The following is a 7,676-nucleotide window of genomic DNA, read 5'->3' on the forward strand; positions in this document are numbered from 1 at the left end:
CGCCCCTCTCTGCAGACCCCAGAGGCTCATTAGTAAAATCGGTATAATGATGCTGGCATCGAAAAGAGGCACATTAAGTCACATGTCAGTGAAACGCCCAGCAGAGCCCTTGGACAGTAGGCTGGTCAGGGGCCCTCCCAGGACCTGGGTGTGAATGCACACACCCAGAATGAATGTGTACACCCAGAGCCCCCAGGCACATGACTGTACACCACACCCAGGCCTGGGCACCAGCAGGGTGGGCCAAGGGCACCGGCCTCCCCACACCTGCTGCTCCTTCCTCTCCACTCTGCAGCCTGGGGCCTGCCTGGCACTGGTGCTGTCCTGGAGATCCCCTCCTGTGTCTTCCCCTGACAGTGTCCCCAGTCACCTCACATAAGACAGCTCTGCACTTGGTGCACCTCCAGATGCATCTGGCGTCCTGCCCAGGGCTGAGAACACCGTGCTGCCCTGGAGTCCAACCCTCGGTGCTATGGCAGGCCAGAGAGCCACTGTGGAACCCCGGTCCCCACAGGCAGGGCCAGGTGGCTCCCCAGACCCAGACCCCACGGAGAAGCTAGGGTCCGCCCCCTTCTCAGGACCCCAGCAGGCAGTCTCCTGTGCCCATAGGAGGCCTGGCCACTGTCCCGCCCCCTCCCACCTTTCCCACTGCAGGAGTCAAGGAAGGCACCTGGGCATGGACTTCTCCCATACAACTGGGCTCTCCAGACGTCAGCAGGCAGCAGGGCATGTAGCCCTCCACAGCACGCAGCATTCTATTTTTATCATTTAACCCCAAACTTTCTATTCCATTGTTTCTTTGACCCATCATTCAAACATGCGTTTCAATTTTCTGTTTTCTAAATATACGACTCTTGTAGAGTTATCTATTTTGTTATCACTTTCTCTCTTAATTGCGCTGTAGTTGGAACACTTGGCCCAAACGGCAGCTTCTTTGACATTTGTGCGGGCATCTGCGAGCCAGCACTGACTGCGCAGCCTGTGTGCACCCACCAGGCTTGGTGGGTGCCTGGTGACCGCAGCTGTGGGTCTCCCCTCCAGGCCCCACCCATGTGGGAGCACCCTCCCCCTCGGCCCCACCCCCTCTTGGAAGTGGTTCTGGCTGCCATGGCCTTTCCATGAAGAACAGCTGGGACCCCTGGCCACACCTGCCAGCACAGTTTACTATCAGCCCTCTCCACCACCACCACTCCCCATAGGGCAGTTGATCTGGCCCAGCTACCTGCAGGCCACCTCACAGCAGGTCCAACTCACTCCAGCCTGGTCAAGGTGAGCCCGGCTCCCAGAGACACCCAGGCCAGAGGAGGGAGGGGCAAGGGGCATAGAAGGCCCTGTCTCCGTAGCAGGGCCGAGCAGGAAGGGCTCTGCCTGCAATGGACAGTGTGGGCAGGACTTGGGCTCTCCCAGGTGCCACCAATGCTCACCTGGCCTGGCCTGGCCTGTGGGGGACCCCACTCCTCATCCAGCCACCCACTGCTAACAGCAATAATAAAATGAATAATTGATGCAGCCCCCTGCCTGCTTTGAGTGATTAACTCATGAAAGCATCAGGGCATCCCCAGAACTCCCAACCTCATCCAAGCCCCATCCTCCCTGCTGGTCCACTCACCCTGCCTCCGGCCCACCCTTCCTCCCCCAGCTCTGAGGGCAGAGGCTTGGGTCCTAGTAACTGGAGCCAACCCTCCTCTCCTCAGCCAGCAAAGCCGGGGCTGCCCAGCTCTCACCCAGAACCTGGCTCGGGGCTGCACATTACCTTCATCCAGACCACAGCCCTGGGAGAAGCAGGGCGCAGAGGGCATGCTCAGACCACCGGCCAGAAAAAGCTGGGCACAGAACTAGCCTGCAGAGAAGTCCAGGCAGGAGAAATCTGGACCTTGGAGTTTGCGTCTGTACAGGGACAAAATGCAAATCCTCACCGTGGGAAGTACCTGGTGCTGTGGCTCGGCATGTCTCCCCAGGCCCCAAGGAGGAGGCCTGCCCCAATGCCCCAGCTGTGGCTGGGGTCCAGGACACACCCGGATGCACTCAAGGCTGCCTGACATTCACATTCGGTGGGTCTGGGTACCAGATACCTGGAGAGCACCATGGGCAGAGAGAGTGGGGGAGGGTCCACCAGATTTGGGCAGCCTTGGTGGGGGTGGGGAAACAAGCTCTGCTGATAAACCATCAGAACGCGCCCCCTCTCCTCTCCCAGCTCCCGCCAGCCTCCTCCACTGAAGCTACTCTTTGTTAACAGCGTTGCCATGGCAACCAGATCCAGGGAGAACTCTCTCTTCAAGGTAGAGTCTGAGGGTGACACTTGGAGAAATAGAAGTGGTGATGACAACAAACAGGGTGCTGGCCTCCCAGCCCCACCCCCCAGGATTCCTTCGTGGTCCAGGACCCCAGACACCATCCCCTCAGACTGTCCCAGAGCTCTCAGGTCTGCTTCCCTCTCCTCTCCTCTCCTCTCCCTGGCGTGGGTGCAGCAACGTGGCCCAGGCCAGGCACCTCTGCCCCACCATGCACGGTGGCTCAGGCACTTCCATGCACCTCCCATGGATGTTCGCTGAATCTGCCAGCATAGCCACTGTCTTGTGGCTGGGCTCCAACAGGCGTGGTGCAGACTGAACCCCAGGGGATCATAGACAAGTACCCCCAGGGCGGCTGCTGCAGAGCAGCCCCGGGCCCCCTGCACAGCAGGAAAGTTCAGGAAGGCACCCGAGGAAGGCTGGGAGCCTTCTGGGAGGAGGGAGTCCCAGCAAAGGCCATGCCCTGAGTAGGGGAAGAGACTGCTGGGTAAGGAGGCCACTGCAAATGTCCTGGCCAGGGGATGGCGGCCCGGCCCACAGAGGTGGCAGTGAGCAGGGAGAGGCAGAAGGGGCAGAAGAGAGGTCTGGAGTGGGGTGTGCCAGACTGGCTGACAACTCCAGGCAAAGGGAAGCTGGCAGAGGGGGTGAGGGAGAGCCAGCTGCCTACCTGCTCAGATAGGGAACCTGGGGCAGGCAAGGTTCAGGGGCATGATGATGTGCATCATCACCTGGAAGGTGTCCAGCAGGCTCATACGCTGACAGAACCCAGAGGACAGGTGGGGGCTGATGGGAGCTGGAACCGGATCAGCACAGAGGAGGGAACAGATGCTGTGGCTGGGTAGAGGGTTTGAGCCCAGGTCCTGAGGAACAGGGAATTTGAGTGTCCCAGGACAGAAGGAGGAGAACCAGGGGCCGGCCGAGCCCAGGAAATGGGTGTCTGGGAACAAGGCAGTAGACGTCCACGGCCTCTCAAGAAGACATCCCTGGACTGAAGGAGGTGTGTGCAGATTGGCGTGGGTGGGAGTGAGTGGGAAGTGAGGATTCAGAGTGAGCAGAGAACATGTCTTCAAAGTCAGCCCGCACAGGCGACCAGGGTGGGGACGGCTGAGCAAGTTTCATTGTTTTTAAAAAAGGAAAAGCACCTGTCAACCGGACAGCCACATCTTTGCATCCCACATATGAAGTGCCCGCCCTGAGCTGTTCTGTCCAGAGTCCCAGCCCAGGCCTCTCTTCTTCGAGCTGGTGCTGGCCTCTGCTCCCTGAATTCGCAAAGAACCCCACAGCCAGCTCACAAGAGACAAGCAGGTCTCGGAGCCCCTGCTGGCTGCCCTGGGCAGCACAGGCCCGCAGCTCAGCCCCTACCCCAGCCCGGGCAGTGCCCAGGGCAGGGCGGGCAACCACAGGTGGGGAGAAGCTTCCCAGAACAGGATCACTGGGTGTCGTCCTGAGCCGTGCCCAAAAGCACCCATGTGCTTCCTGGGAGGTGCTGCAGCACAGCCAGGACAACCTGACTACTCTCCCTGCCTGGCTTCCCTCTCCATGGTCCACCGGGCAGGGGCGGGCACAGCAGCAGTCACACCCCCACCCTGTCCATCACAGCACAGGCCCCACTTGAGTCCTCACACCTGCCCACTCCTGGCCGGTCACCCCTCACAGCTCTCTGTCATGGTGCCTGGAGCAGCCTCTACCAGCCTGTCCCAGTTGGTGAGCCCTGAGGCCAGAGCCCCTCTCCCACTCTGAGCAGGCCAGGACCCCAAGGGGCTTTTGGGCTTCCCTTCACACAGTGCCCGCCAAGCCACTGCTGGCCATACCAGCTGACCTTCCCAAATCCTGCTCCCAGGCTGCTAGCTGGGGAATTCCTGGTGTCCCAGCGCGCAGGGACATTCTGCATGGGTTCCTGGCAGCTCGCCACTCTGGGCCAGCCCAGAGCCCACTCACACACCCACAGCCCCAGGCTCTGTGCCCAGAAAGTGGCGACAGGGACACACCCAAAAAGTGGGCAATGAGCCCTCTCTGGACCCCTGCAGGTCAGGCTGAGAGCCATAGGGGAGGCCCTCTGACACCCCCAGCAGTCCACCAGTGGGTATCAGAGGCCCTCCTCTATGGCTGTCAGCCCACCAGTGCCACTTCAGTTCCCTCCCTCCGCACATCACACCCTTGCTAGGTAAACATTCATCCTCCCCAGCAGGGAGTGGGCAGGGGAGGGCAGAGGAGCCGGGAGGCAGGCTGGAGTGGGTGGGAGTTACAGGAGGCAGATTGCAAGCTCCAAGAGAAAAACAGCCAGAGCGCCGGGCCCAAACAGATGGCCTCAGGAGAAAAAGTGGGGAGGGGAGGGAGGGTCCGTCAAGGGGCAGCAGGGAGGGGTGGGGGAGATGCCTTGAGTCTCCTCCCCATCTGCTATCTGCTGTGCCCCCGGGACCTACCCCCAGCAGCCCAGCACCCCTCCTCTGGGGTGGGCCATGCAGAGAAGAGCATCCCTCCACCAGCGCCTCTCCTGAGGACAGTGGGGGGCCAAACCCCCTGCCCCCATCCCTGCCTTGGCACAGCACCTCCCTTCACTTGACCTATTTGACAAATATGGCTTCTGTGAAACCCACGGTTCTGTTGCCAAAAACCAAAGGCCAACCAAAGCTGTCCCATCCTGCCCCTGGCATCATTCTACAGGTGGGGACTGGCGTGCTCAGGGGCTCCTGGCCACACTATGTCCCAGTGTCCACTCGCTCTCCTCCCTGGCTGGCCCCTCCCACCGCCGGGGGCCACTGTGTGCGTGGCTCTCCCCACCACAGCCACTGTCCAGCACAAATGCCATTTATCCCTCTTCCTCCTCCTCCCCTGCCTGCAGTTGCTAAGTTACACCAAAAAACCCCTCTGCTCTGTGTGAACTGTTCCATTTCCACGATTCGCCAGGTGGAAGGGAGCCATCCGGCTGGCAGCTCGAAGATGCCTCCCAGAGAAAAACAAACTCGCTGGCTGGCCTTTGGGCCAAGGCACACCTGGGATACCTGCTTGGTTCGCAAACCCAGGGGCATGTGCAGGAGGATATAGCTTCTCCACTTCACCAGAGAGCCTGGGGGATCCACACAGCTCATGCCCTTCTCAGGAGCAGGGCCTGTGGGCCTGCTGCACTCGCCTTGCTGGGTCACTACCACCCACAGCCCTAAGGACACACACTGGCTGGAGGGGCAGAGAACCCACTCACGTGTCCCTGGCCACCCAGCCAAGGTCCTCCATGTCCCCCTGCTCCGGATCTCCCCTTCCTGGGCTGGGGTCCTGAGGTTCCAAAGCAAAGTGTCACTGGACATCAGGGTGGAAATGACCTTAGAGGTCATCAAAACCGTGTCAGTCTACGGATGGGGAAACTGAGTCTCAGAGGCCTGCAGCCTGCCCGTGGTTCACGAATCAAGACCTGTAGCCTCTCGGCTGGAGGCCCCCTAGAGCCCCTTAGAGTCCAGGGCACCGAGGTGGACAGGCTGCGCTGGCAAGACTGCATCCGGAGGGGGCAGGAGAACCCTGGGGGGGCAGAGGGAACCAAGGCCTCTGGGAGGCTCCCCTGCACCCAGCCTGACTCCTGTGTTTCAGGATCCTGCGGCCGACGGCCATCGGGGCCCTTCCTGTGCAGGACAGTGGGAGAAGAGTGGTAATAGTGAGGAGGGTGAACCAGGGAGAAGCTCACTGCTCTGAGCAGGGAGGGAGGGAGCCCCGGCCACCACCAGGTCTCTGCCCCCAGGTGGCTCCCAAGAGGCAGGCAGCCGCCTCTCTGTAAATATCCACCAGGTCCAGCACCCAGAGGCAGCCAGAAATGCAGGGCACAGGAACCTGCCAGCGCGTCCCTCCACACACAGCAGGGGACTCCCGCCCCCACCTCTCACTCACCGACCCTCAGACCAGAACCAGCTGCACCTGCCCCGTCCCTGGGGCCGGCAAGGCCTGGGGCAAAGAGAGCGTGGTCCTTCAAATGACCCTTGCCCAGCAGGGAGAGGGAGACACCTGGCATGTCCCTGGCCTTCTCCCCCAAATGCAGAGCTCAAGCCCCAATTCCTCGCCAAACAGCAAGGGCGTGAGATACCACGGCGGGGCCCAGAATGCAGAAGAGCAAATGGAAACTTCCAACTGCGCAGCCCTGAGCTCCTCCGATTCCCCAGCCCCCACACCCACGCCAGGCCCCGGGCAGCGAACCTGCCCGCAGTGCCCACGCCCGCCCGCCGCGTGCGCTCCTGCCACGCCCGGCCCGGCCCGCCCGGTGCCCTGCAGGGGCGGAGGGTGCAGGGGGTCCTGGCGCCGTCCAGCCCGGGGCGGAGTTCTCAGCAACTCCGCAAGCCGGGATCCCGGCCGCCCTCCCCGCGCGCGTCCCCCGCCCCGCGCCTGGAGCCCGCGCCCCGGCCCCACGACGGCCGCGCCAGGCGGGACCCCGGGCCCGCGCACGCCCCGCCCTGCCCGCTCCGGCGACCGGAGGGCACGGCCCCAGGCGCGGGCGGGGGCCCCGAGGGACTGAGGGTCTGCGGCCGCTGCCTACCTCGGTCCGGGCCAGCGTCGCTCCCGCGCCGCCCTCGCGCCGCAGTCGGGCCCCGAGCAGCGCGCGGCCGGCGCCGGCGGCGGCTCATGCTCGGCGCCCGGGCCCGCGGCACCCGCCCACCCGCGGCCGCCCCCGCGCTGCGCCAGCTGAGGGCAGAGCAGCTCCCTCCGCAGCCGGCGCCGGGGAGCGCGAGCGAGCGAGCGAGCGAGCGCGGAGCGAGCGCCGAGCGGGCACGGAGCGGGCGCGAGAGCGCGAGGAGCGGGCGGGCGGGCGCGGGACGCGGAGGGAGGAGGGTGCGGGGCAAAGGTGCAGGGGGAGGTAGGGCGCGGGACGGGGCTCGGGCAGAGGGCACTGGGACAGGGCGGGCGCCGGGAGAGGGCGGCCAGGCTTTCATTTAAAAAGGATAAGGCATCACGCCTGTAATCCCAGCACGTTGGGAGGCCGAGGCGGGCGGATCACGAGGTCAGGAGATCGAGACCATCCTGGCTAACACGGTGAAACCCCGTCTCTACTAAAAATACAAAAAAAAAAAAAATTAGCCGGGCGTGGTGGCGGGCGCCTGTAGTCCCAGCTACTCGAGAGGCTGAGGGAGGAGAATGGCGTGAACTCGGGAGGCGGAGCTTGCAGTAAGCCGAGATCGCGCCACTGCACTCCAGCCTGAGCGACAGAGTGAGACTCCGTCGCAAAAAAAAAAAAGAAAAAAAGGATAAGGCAACAGACAAGCTAGGAGGCGATAAGGCCACCGCATTTAAAAGGCCCTCTGGGGACTCCCGCAGAGCTGGCAAAATTTTTGTCAGTGGAATCAGACGGTGAAAGCCCTTCTGTGGGCAAGTCCTGGCCCCTTGGGTTATTCCCCTTAACCATTGCAATCT

General features: G+C 62.7%; 1 protein-coding gene across 1 annotated transcript in view; it reads right to left on the bottom strand.

The window, feature by feature from the left end:
- The window catches only part of RASGEF1A (RasGEF domain family member 1A), a 70,315-nt gene extending 63,294 nt beyond the window's left edge, over nt 1-7,021 (bottom strand). The window contains exon 1 of the mRNA XM_030798462.1: nt 6,805-7,021. The gene's annotated coding sequence lies outside the window, so the exon portion shown is untranslated. The remainder of the gene's footprint in view (nt 1-6,804) is intronic.
- Between the last annotated feature and the right edge of the window lie 655 nt (nt 7,022-7,676).

The sequence above is a fragment of the Nomascus leucogenys genome, chromosome 18 (assembly GCF_006542625.1).
Source record: "Nomascus leucogenys isolate Asia chromosome 18, Asia_NLE_v1, whole genome shotgun sequence".
NCBI lineage: Eukaryota > Metazoa > Chordata > Mammalia > Primates > Hylobatidae > Nomascus > Nomascus leucogenys.